The sequence below is a fragment of the Triticum aestivum genome, chromosome 6B, assembly GCF_018294505.1.
Source record: "Triticum aestivum cultivar Chinese Spring chromosome 6B, IWGSC CS RefSeq v2.1, whole genome shotgun sequence".
Taxonomy (NCBI): Eukaryota; Viridiplantae; Streptophyta; class Magnoliopsida; order Poales; family Poaceae; genus Triticum; species Triticum aestivum.
In genome coordinates, this window is record NC_057810.1 from 437,560,414 (window position 1) to 437,573,143 (window position 12,730).

The following is a 12,730-nucleotide window of genomic DNA, read 5'->3' on the forward strand; positions in this document are numbered from 1 at the left end:
GACTACATCAACCGCGTTGTCAAACGCTTCCGCTTTCGGTCTACGAGGATACGTAGACACACTCTTCCCCCCTCGTTGCTATGCATCTCCTAGATAGATCTTGCAGAATACTCAGGTTAAACTTGACAATCCTGGCATGTATAGACATGGCCTTGGAACACTGGAGACTGAAAGGTCAAATGTGAATCATATAGTAGATATGATCAACATAGAGATGTTCACCATTGATGACTACTCCATCTCACGTGATGATCGGACATGGTTTAGTTGATTTGGATCATGTATCATTTAGATGACTTGAGGGATGAATATCTAAGTGGGAGTTCTTAAGTAATTTTATTAATTGAACTTAATTTATCATGAACTTAGTTCTAATAGTTTTTGCATATCTATGTTGTAGATCAATGGCTCGTGCTATCGTTCCCTTGTATTTTAATGCATTCCTAGTGAAAGCTAAGTTGAAAGATGATGGTAGCAACTACACGGACTGGGTCCGTAACTAGAGGATTATCCTCATTGCTACACAGAAAAATTATGCCCTTGATGCACCGCTAGGTGTTCCACCCCCTCCAACAACTGCGGACATTGTGAACGCCTGGCAGTCACGTGTTGATGACTACTCGATAGTTCAGTGTGCCATGCTTTATGGCTTAGAATCGGGACTTCAAAGATGTTTTGAACGTCATGGACCATATGAGATGTTCTAGGAGTTCAAGTTAATGTTTCAAGCAAATTCCCGAGTTGAGAGATATGAAGTCTCCAACAAGTTCTATAGCTGCAAGATGGAGGAGAACAGTTTTGTCAGTGAACACATACTTAGAATGTCTGGATATCATAATCACTTGACCTAGCTGGGAGTTAATCTTCCAGATGATAGTGTTACTGACAGATTGCTTCAATCACTGCCGGCAAGCTACAAAGGCTTCATGATGAACTATAATATGCAAGGGATGGATGAGACAATTCGCGAGCTCTTCGTAATGCTCAAAGCAGCGGAGGTAGAAATCAAGAAGGAGCATCAAGTGTTGATGGTTAACAAGACCACTAGTTTCAAGAAAAAGGGTAAGGGAAAGAAGGGGAATTTCAAGAAGAATGGCAAGCAAGTTGCCACTCCCGCGAAGAAACCCAAAGCTGGACCCAAGCCTGAAACTGAGTGCTTCTACTGTAAAGGGATTGGTCACTAGAAGCAGAACTGCCCCAAGTATTTGGCGGATAAGAAGGATGGCGAAGTGAATAAAGGTATATTTGATATACATGTTTCTATGTGTACCTTACTAATGCTCGTAGTAGCGCATGTGTATTTGATACTGGTTTGGTTGCTCATATTTGTAACTCGAAATAGGGGCTACGGAGTAAACGAAGATTGGCTAAGGACGAGGTGACGATGCACGTCGGGAATGGTTCCAAGGTCGATGTGATCGCCGTTGGCACGCTACCTCTACATCTACCTTCGGGATTAGTTTTATACCTGAATAATTTTTATTTGGTGCCAGCGCTGAGCATGAACATTATATCTGGATCTTGTTTACCGCGAGACCGTTATTCATTTAAATCAGAGTATAATGGTTGTTCTATTTATATGGGTAATATCTTTTATGGTCATGCACCCTTGAAGAGTGGTCTGTTTTTGTTGAATCTTAATTGTGGTGATACACATATTCATAATATTGATGCCAAAAGATGCAAAGTTGATAATGATAGTGCAACATGTTTGTGGCACTACTGTTTAGGGCATATTGGTGTAAAGCGCATGAAGAAACTCCATGTAGATGGGCTTTTGGAACCACTTGAATACGAATCATTCGATACTTGCAAACCATGCCTCATGGGCAAGATGACTAAAACTCTGTTCTCTGGAACAATGGAGCGAGCTAATGACTTATTGGAAATAATACATACCGATGTATGCGGCCCGATGAGTGTTGAGGCTTGCGGTGGGTATTGTTATTTTCTGACCTTCACAGATAATTTGAGCAGATATGGGTATATCTACTTAATGAAGTGGAGAATCATCATAACAAAAAAATAAAGTTTCTACGATCTGATCACGGAGGCGAATATTTGAGTTACGAGTTTGGCCTTCATTTAAAACAATGTGGAATAGTTTCAAAACTCACGCCACCTGGAACACCACAACGTAATGGTGTGTCTGAACATCGTAATCATACTTTATTAGATATATGGTGCGATCTATGATGTCTCTTACCGATTTACCATTATCATTTTGGGGTTATGCATTAGAGACAGCTGCATTCACGTTAAATAGGGCACAGTCTAAATCCGTTGAGATAACACCGTAAGAACTGTGGTTTGGCAAGAAACCGAAGCTATCGTTTCTTAAAGTTTAGGGTTGCGACACTTATGTCAAAAGGCTTCAGACTGATAAGCTCGAACCCAAATCGGAGAAGTGTGTCTTCATAGGATACCCTAAAGAAACAACTAGGTACACCTTCTACCACAAATCCGAAGGCAAGATCTTTGTTGCCAAGAATAGAAACTTTCTAGAGAAGGAGTTTCTCTCGAAAGAAGTGAGTGGGAGGAAAGTAGAACTTGATGAGGTAATTGTACCTTCTCTCGAATTGGAAGGTAACTCATCACAGGAAACTGTTCCCGTGATACCTACACCAACTAGAAAGGAAGCTAATGATAATAATCATGAAACTTTAGATCAAGTTACTACTAAACCTCGTAGGTTAACCAGAGCATGATCCGCACCAGAGTAGTACGGTAATCATGTTCTGGAAGTCATGTTACTAGACCATGACGAACCTATGAACTATGAAGAAGCTATGATGAGCCCAGATTCCACTAAATGGCTTGAGGCCATGAAATCTGAGATAGGATCCATGTATGAGAACAAATTGTGAATTTGGTGGACTTGCCCGATAATCGGCGAGCCATAGAGAATAAATGGATCTTCAAGAAGAAGACCGACGCTGATGGTAATGTTACTGTCTACAAAGCTTGACTTGTTGCAAAAGGTTTTCGACAAGTTCAAGGGGTTGACTACGATGAGACTTTTTCATCCGTAGCGATGCTTAAGTCTATCCGAATTATATTAGCAGTTGCCGCATTTTATGATTATGAAATCTGGCAAATGGACGTTGAAACTACATTCCTTAATGGATTTCTTAAAGAAGAGTTGTATATGATGCAACCAGAAGGTTTTGTTGATCCTAAAGGTGCTAACAAAGTGTGGAAGCTCCAGCGATCCATCTATGGACTAGTGCAAGCATCTCGAAGTTGGAATATACGCTTTGATGAGGTGATCAAAGCATACGGTTTTATACAGACTTTCAGAGAAGCCTGTATTTATAAGAAAGTGAGTGGGAGCTCTGTAGCATTTCTAATATTATATGTGGATGACATATTGTTGATTGGAAATGATATATAATTTCTAGATAGCATAAAAGGATACTTGAATATTTTTTTTTCAATGAAAGACCTCGGTGAAGCTGCTTATATATTAGGCATCAAGATCTATAGAGATAGATGATGCTTAATAGGACTTTCACAACGCACATACCTTGATAAAGTTTTGAAGAAGTTCAAAATGGATCAGTCAAAGAAAGGGTTCTTCCCTATGTTACAAGGTGTGAAGTTGAGTCAGACTCAATGCCCGACCACTGTAGAAGATAGAGAGAAAATGAAAGTCATTATCTATGCCTCAACCATAGGTTCTATCATGTATGTTATGTTGTGTACCACACTTGATGTGTGCCTTACTATAAGTTTAGCAGGGAGGTACCAAAGTAATCCAGGAGTAGATCACTGGACAGTGGTCAAAAACATCCTGAAGTACCTGAAAAGGACTAAGGATATGTTTCTTGTTTATGGAGGTGACAAAGAGCTCATCGTAAATGGTTACGTCGATGCTAGCTTTGACACAGATCCGGATGACTCTATGTCACAAACAGGATACGTATTTATATTGAATGGTGGAGCTGTCAGTTGGTGCAGTTCCAAGCAGAGCGTCGTGGTGGGATCTACGTGTGAAGCAGAGTACATAGCTGCTTCGGAAGCAGCAAATGAAGGAGTCTGGATGAAGGAGTTCATATCCAATCTAGGTGTGATACCTAGTGCATCGAGTCCAATGAAAATCTTTTGTGACAATACTGCAACAATTTCCTTAGCAAAGGAATCCAGATTTCACAAAAGAACCAAACACATCAAGAGACGCCTCACCTCCATCCGTGATCAAGTCAAGGAGGTAGACATAGAAATTTTCAAAATACATACGGATCTGAATGTAGTAGACCCATTGACTAAACCTCTTCCACAAGCAAAACATCATCAGCACCAAGACTCCATGGGTGTTAGAATCATTACAATGTAATCTAGATTATTGACTCTACACTGGTGCGCGTCGGTGTTATACAAACGGTTTTTAACCCCTTTCCGCGACGACATTTGGAACCGCTGCCTAGTGAGTGTGGGCGATAGGGGGGGGGGTCCTTCCCACATGACCCAGAAACCGTCGGGGATATGCCCTCCTGGCACACACGCTCGGCAAAATGAGTTCGTGTGCGACCGGCGAGCCCTCAAATACGAAAATACGTACAGTAGAGCTAAAAAAATACAATTATATAGGTGAAATTGTTTCCGGTCGCAAGTACATCCCACACAGTTAGTCCCCGCTAAACGTTTCCGTTCATATGTACATCCCACACAGTCGCTCCAAGGAAGATGTTTTCGTTCACATGTACATCACACATAATTTTCCCGTTAATTCGTTTAAGTTATTAAATGTATCACACACGGTCCGTAGAAGAAACTGTGTGGCAAAGGTTGTCCATCACACACAGTTTTTATGTGGTAAACGTTTGCGCAAGGTGGCCTAATGCAAACAGTTTTCAAGAGAAAGTGTGTGATTGTTCATTGATCCAACATGGTTTATTCCTAGAAACTATGTGCGTTGCGTGAGGTCATCGCCCACGGTATTTTTTCAATAACCGTTTGCAATAGCAAAACCCAATTTGCAAGCTAATTCACCATTAGCAGGCTAATTGCCCTATTATTAATAATACATTTATTAATCTAATTGACATTCATATTAAGCACATAATATATTTCATTTCCATATTAAGGAAGCAGAATTTCATAATTGAAATACATCAGAGTACAACATGATATAGCTTCAGCACTCAGCTACCCCATTACATAACTACACTAGCACCAAGTTTCACATGCAACATGTAGAACCTTTCAAAATTAGCATCATAGATGGTATATAGACAGATGCATCTCATCTGGAAAACTGCTGAAGCGGAAGGCGAATATTGAGCCTTCGTTCATGTTGAAGGTCTTTGCAACTTTAGGCCAGTGCATGTGGATGATTGACCGTCCGTCCTTCTTCCTCTTCAGGAACACTTCAATATTGAACCATGGGTGTTGTATGAAAACCTTCCTCGCCTCCTGACCATAGAGGTGGTTTGAGAGGTAATCATCAGTGAACTGCTTTGGAAAGGCCTGAAAACAAGGATGTGCATAAATATCTTCTCTATATTGGAAATGGGGCAAAGGAAGAAAAAAGGCAAGGTATAATAGTTAGTACCATCTTGTAGTGAACCGATGTCTTCTTCATTGTGCAAACAAAGATCTTGTTGTTTTCTGTCGCTAATTTCTTTATCCTACCAATCTTTCTGAGTTTCTTGATTTGATTGATATTCATGGACAACTCATTTCCCCATATGCAAAAAGGGTCGAACAGTGGGTCAAAACCTCCCACAGCAGGACCTACATGTGCAAGACCAAATTGTTAAAAACCAAAATATTAGAATGGTTCCTGCAATTGCACAATAATGTGCTATTAGACAACGGACCATGCACGTGCTAACCTCGATTGTAAACCTTAGTGCTGCCCATTGTTTCCCTGCAACACATATAAGGTAGTTAGTCATCAGGTTAAGTAAGGGCTCGCATGCTATCAGTAAAATATGTTGATGAAAAATAAGCACAGTGCAGATTCATCAGATTAATTCAAGCCACATGGAAAACCCATTTATCCAAACCAAGCATGATTAAGAACTAGGAAATATAGCACTTGTATATGTTTCTCATGTATTAAGTGTAGCCAAATTCGATTTATTCCTCACATGCACAACAATACCAAATTCTACCCATGACAATTGTACATCGCATTGCAGAATTGAACCAAGTAGTTAACTAAACACCACAACAAATGAACCAAACATTAACTGAGCACCACATTGCACAATATAACATACTCCTAATAGAAGATCAGGCAGTTAACCAAACAGTTAACTACAGCCAATTGTAGCAATTGTATTTGTTTCTCATGTATTTACTACAACCAAATTCAATTTATTGCTCACATGGTATACAATAACGAGAATGCACCCACAACTATTGAACATCGCATTGCAGAATTGAACCAAACAGTTAACTAAACACCACAACACAAATGAACCAAATGTTAACTGAGCACCACATTGCACAGTGTATAACCAAACCAAGCATGCTTGACAACTTGGAAATATAGCAATTGTATTCGTTTCTCATGTATTTTGTACAGATAAATTCAATTTATTTCTCACATGGAAGACAATACAAAATTGCAGCCTGAAAAATTGAACATCTCATTTGCAGAATTGAACCAATCAGTTAACTGAAGACGGCAACTAATTAGCAAAACAGTTAATAAGTGAGCACCACACTGCATGACATATAGAACATATACACTAGAGAAACATATTGCATGGTAAAATTAGATAGCACAATTCACTAGAATTTGTGAAGGAAAGGTAGGAGCAGCACACGCAATGAGTAAACCGAGTATGCTTAACCGGTGTAGCTAGCAAATGGCAAGGTGCTCCTCCAAGATCTGGGGGTCGGCATGAATGGCAGCCATCGCGACCTCCTCCACGCATGCGGCCGCGATTTGCTTCTCCGCTGCCAAATGCTCCTTGAGATCCTGGCTATACTATGTGCACCATGGCTTAGGGCGGCGCTTATTTGGTGGAGGGGTCGATGATTTGGGTGGAAGGTGTCGCGCTCGTGCCGGTGGTCGGGGCATGTGGGATGTGGAAGGAGAAGGAGGATGGGGGTCGGGTGTGGATTACCTGCCTGGATAGGCGAGGCAGAGCAACGTGAAGGAGGTTCGTCGGTGAGGAGGCGACGCTGCAAGCAAGGAGTGAAGGTTTCAACTTGGAAAGGAAGGCGGAAAGATGGGAAATGTGGCTTTTGGTAAGGGGGGCGGTGAGGTAGATATTTCCGCGGAAGCCGAAAATTTGGAATCGCTTCAGCCAAAAAACTGGCGCGCAAAGTGTCACCAAACACGGTCCCTTATTCAGACCTGTGTACGATATGTGGACATCACAAATGATTAGACAGCTTAACCCATGTGTGATGAGTTTGAACATCAAAATTTTTGGTTCGAATTTCCATGGTTACAGTGGTCATCCACGTCATTGCATAATTTGGATACACGAAGGAGACTACAGCACACCCACACTTCCTAATCGAGCAAGTTTCGCAATTAAACAGAGCTAGCTGACCTTAACATTACTCTAACAAATTAAAGACCGGCGCTCTTAATTAAACAAAACAAAGAGTACTAGTACTATGGCTGGTGCTCGTCGATCCCCGTCGTCGCCTCCATGTCCAGCTCGTGCCCGACGGTCCCCTGGGGAAGGGGCTCCATGGCATCAATCACAAACATACTCGGCAAGCATCTCGCCATCCACGTCCGCCATCTCTTTGGAAAAGGCTGCCAGGAGCAGGGTGTGGGCGGCCGTGATCTGGGCTTGGACGGGCTCCGTCGTTGCAAGGTATGCGGCGGAGGAACGGACGACTGCTCGAATGCTCTCGGCGCTTGCCAACTCTTTGGCCATGGGTTGCCGACCGTTATCGAAGAAGCTTCGTTCGATTTGTGCGGTGACCGCCACGAGCTGGGCGTGGGCAGCCTCGACATGGTCGTGGGCGGCCTCCATCAGGGCTAAGGCCGCCGCTGCGGAACAAACAGTTGTTGTGCCGCTCTCGCCAGTTGCTATCCCCGAGGCAGATGTTGCTGCCGCCACCTGAGAAGCAACAACGGTCGTTTGAGCTGCCTTGGCCGCTCAGTCGTAAATTGTGGCCGCGCTCATGCACCTTGTTAGCACGTGCATGGCGGCTACGGCCGCGCTCTTGCCGGAGTGGGCCACCGAAGTTGCCCTCACGACGCGGGTCCATGTGCACATCTTTCACCGGCGACGATTGAACAGTGAAATGATATTTGGGGAGCGAGCTAGTGTGCTTGAGACACCGGCTGTGGACTATAGCCGATGCACCTTCTCGCGTAAGCCATAGGCGTACTGTATATACACCGACGGTGCTCCAGGATATTTTGTGCTGCATCTCACACGGTTGGTGATAATAAACTGTGTGTGATCTACTTGATTTTTCATCTTGATTTGAATTACATAATGGGGTCACAGCAGCAATGGATGGTGTTTGAATTGCTAGACCTTTTTATCTGCAGTGAACATGCAACTATATGTGTGTCGTAAAAGAATTGGAATTATTCAGGGTTCGTTTGAACATTTTATACATTAAATTGGTTTTCTAGCCATTTCAGGTGCACAATTCAAAATTAAACTACATGCACATGCTCTGGTGCACCAACATGGGTTGTAAAATCATATATGTGTCCATGGGTTTATGCTTATGTCCCATGCAAGAAATGGGGATGAAATTCCAACACCATGGCACCGTGGCTCTCCAGCAAACGTCGACGTACTTGCTTTTGTAATCCTAATAAATCCAAAATTCATCCGAAATTCATAAAACTTGGCATGCTATCATGGAGCGGCATCAACATGTTGTGGTAAAAAATATTGTCCCATTTGGGGCAGGTTTGGGTATAAGCTTCTCATAAACCAGAGCTTCTCACAACAAGTGTGGTGGTCTCGGTAGGGAATGTTTCACCTTTCTGGATGAAACGATATTCGTTGCCTCTTATTCCTTTCAAATTTTTTCCTAGTGTCAACATAGAACAACAGGAGTGTTTTGTCAATTTTTGGGATTTTCAGAGTTCCTTTGGAGATTTTTATGCATTAATTGAGCTTCCAATGCATTTATGTGCATAATTCAAATTTGAACTACATGCACATGCTCCTGTGCATATAAATTGTTTGAAAACTCAAATCTGTGTCCTTGGTTGCATGCTTAGGTCCCATGCAAGAAATGGGAATAAATTTCAAACACCAGGGCTCCGTTGATTGCCGAAAAAACACTGAGATACCTGGTTTTTATATTCCAGTAAATCCAAAATTTGTCTGAAATTCATGAAACTTGACATGCTATCATGGAGTGGCATCAACATGCCATGGTAAAATTTTTGTCCCACTTGGGGCAGGTTTGGGTATAAGCTTCTCATAAACCAGAGCTTCTCACAACCAATGTGATGGTTTCGGTAGGGAATGTTTCACCTTTCTGGACGAAACGACATCAGTTGCCTCTTATTGCTTTCGAATTTTTTCCTAGTGTCAACATAGAACAACAGGAGTGTTGTGTCAATTTTTGGGATTTTTCGGGGTTCGTTTCGACATTTTTATGCATTAATTGAGTTTTCAATGCATTTATGTGCATAATTCAAATTTGAAATAAATGCACATGCTCCGGTGCGTATAAATTGGTTAAAAATTCAAATCTGTGTCCTTGGTTGCATGCTTAGGTCCCATGCAAGAAATGGGAATGAATTTCAAAAACCAGGGCACCGTTAATTGCCGGCAAAACATTGAGATACGTGGTTTTTAAACTCTAGTAAATCCAAAACTCGTCTGAAATTCATGAAACTTGGCATGGTATCATGGAGCGACATCAACATGCCATGGTAAAAAATTTGTCCCATTTGGGGCAGGTTTGGGTATGTGCTTCTCATAAACCAGAGCTTCTCACAACAAGTGTGATGGTTTCGGTAGGGAATGTCCCACCTTTGGGGACGAAACGATATCCATTGCCTCTTATTGCTTTCAAATTTTTTTTCGTGTCAACATAGAACAACAGGAGTGTTGTGTCATTTTTTGTGATTTTTCGGGGTTCGTTTGGACATTTTTGTGCATTAATTGAGTTTTCAATGCATTTATGCGCATAATTCAAATTTGAACTACGTGCACATGCTCCAGTGCATATAAATTGGTTGAAAATTCAAATGTGTGTCCTTGGTTGCATGCTTAGGTCCCATGCAAGGAATGGGAATGAATTTCAAACACCATGGCACCGTTGATTGCCGGCAAAACATCGAGATGCCTGGTTTTTAAATTCTAGTAAATGCAAAACTCGTCTGAAATTCATGAAACTTGGCATGCTATCATGGAGCGGCATCAACATGCCATGGTAAATTTTTTGTCCCATTTGGGGCAGGTTTGGGTATATGCTTCTGTTGGGGAATGCAGTAATTTCAAAAATATTCCTATCACGCAAGATCTATCTAGGTGATGCATAGCAACGAGAGGAGAGAGTGTTGTCGACGTACCCTCGTAGATCGAAAGTGGAAGCGTTATGACAACGCGGTTGATGTAGTCGTACGTCTTCACGATCCGACCGATCCTAGCACCGAAGGTACGGCACCTCCGCCATCTACACACATTCAGCTCGGTGATGTCCCATGGGCTCTAGATCCAGCTGAGGTCGAGGGAGAGTTTCGTCAGCACGACAGCGTGATGACGGTGATGATGAAGTTACCGACGCAGGGCTTCGCCTAAGCACTACAACGATATGACCGAGGTGGAAATTTGTGGAGGGGGTGCCCCCTCCCCCGTATGGGGTGCCCCCTCCCCCGTATGTAAAGGAGTGGAGGAGGGGAGGGCCAGCCCTCTCTATGGCGCACCCAAGGGGGAGTCCTACTCCTAGTGGGGTAGGTTCCCCCCTTCCCCTAGTTGGAGTAGGAGAAGAAGGAAGAGTGAGAAGGAGAGAATGAAAGGGGGGGAGGCCCCCCACCCAATTCGGATTGGGCTTCAGGAGGAGGGGGCGCCCTCCACCTGGCCGCCTCCTCCTCTCTCCCACTAATAAGGCCCATTGACTCCCCGGGGTGTTCCGGTAACCTCCCAATGCTCCAGAACATGCTCGAACTCATTCGAAACCTTTTAGGTGTCCAAACATAGCCTTTCAATATATTGATCTTTATGCCTCAACCGTTTCGAGACTCCTCGTCATGTCCGTGATCACATCCGGGACTTCAAACAACCTTCGGTACATCAAAACACATAAACTCATAATATCGATCACCATCGAACGTTAAGCGTGCAGACCCTACGGGTTCGAGAACTATGTAGAATAACCGAGATCACTTCCGGTCAATAACCAATATTGGAACCTGGATGCTCATATTGGTTCCTACATATTCTATGAAGATCTTTATCGGTCAAACCGCATAACAACATACATTGTTCCTTTTGTCATCGATATGTTACTTGCCCGAGATTCGATCGTCGGTATCACCATACCTAGTTCAATATCGTTACCGGCAAGTCTCTTTACTCTTCTGTAATGCATCATCCCGCAACTAACTCATTAGTCACATTGCTTGCAAGGCTTATAGTGATGTGCATTACTGAGAGGGCCCAGAGATACCTCTTCGACAATCGGAGTGACAAATCCTAATCTCGATCTATGCCAACTCAACAAACACCATTGGAGAAACCTGTAGAGCATCTTTATAATCACCCAGTTATGTTGTGACGTTTGATAGTACACTAAGTGTTCCTCCGGTATACGGGAGTTGCATAATCTCATAGTCATAGGAACATGTATAAGTCATGATGAAAGCAATAGCAATAAAACTAAACGATCATTTATGCTAAGCTAACGGGTGGGTCTTGTCCATCACATCATTCTCCTAATGATGTGACCCCATTCATCAAATGACAACACATGTCTATGGTCAGGAAACTTAACCATCTTTGATTAACGAGCTAGTCTAGTAGAGGCATACTAGGGACACTTTGTTTTGTCTATGTATTCACACATGTATCAAGTTTCCGATTAATACAATTCTAGCATGAATAATAAACATTTATCGTGATATAAGGAAATAAAATAATAACTTTTTATTATTGCCTCCAGGGCATATTTACTTCAGTCTTCCACTTGCACTAGAGTCAATAATCTAGTTCACACCGCCATGTGATTTAACACCAATAGTTCACATCGTCATGTGATTTAACACTCTATAGTTCACATCGCCATGTGACCAATACCCAAAGGGTTTACTAGAGTCAATAATCTAGTTCACATCACCATGTGATTAACACCCAAAGAGTACTAAGGTGTGATCATGTTTTGCTTGTGAGAGAAGTTTAGTCAACGGCTCTGCCACATTCAGATCCGTATGTATTTTGCAAATTTCTATGTCTACAATGCTCTGCATGAAGCTACTCTAGCTAAATTCTCCCACTTTCAATATATATCCAGATCGGGACTCAGAGTCATCCAGATCGGTGTCAAAGCTTGCATCGACGTAACTCTTTACGACAAACTTTTTATCACCTCCATAACCGAGAAATATTTCCTTAGTCCTCTAAGGATAATTTTTGACCAATGTCCAGTGATCTACTCCTAGATAACTATTGTACTCCATTGCCAAACTCAGAGCAGGGTATACAATAGGTCTGGTACACAACATGACATACTTTATATAACCTATGGTGAGGCATAGGGGATGACTTTCATTCTCTCTCTATCTTCTGTCGTGGTCGGGCTTTGAGTCTTACTCAACTTCACACCTTGCAAC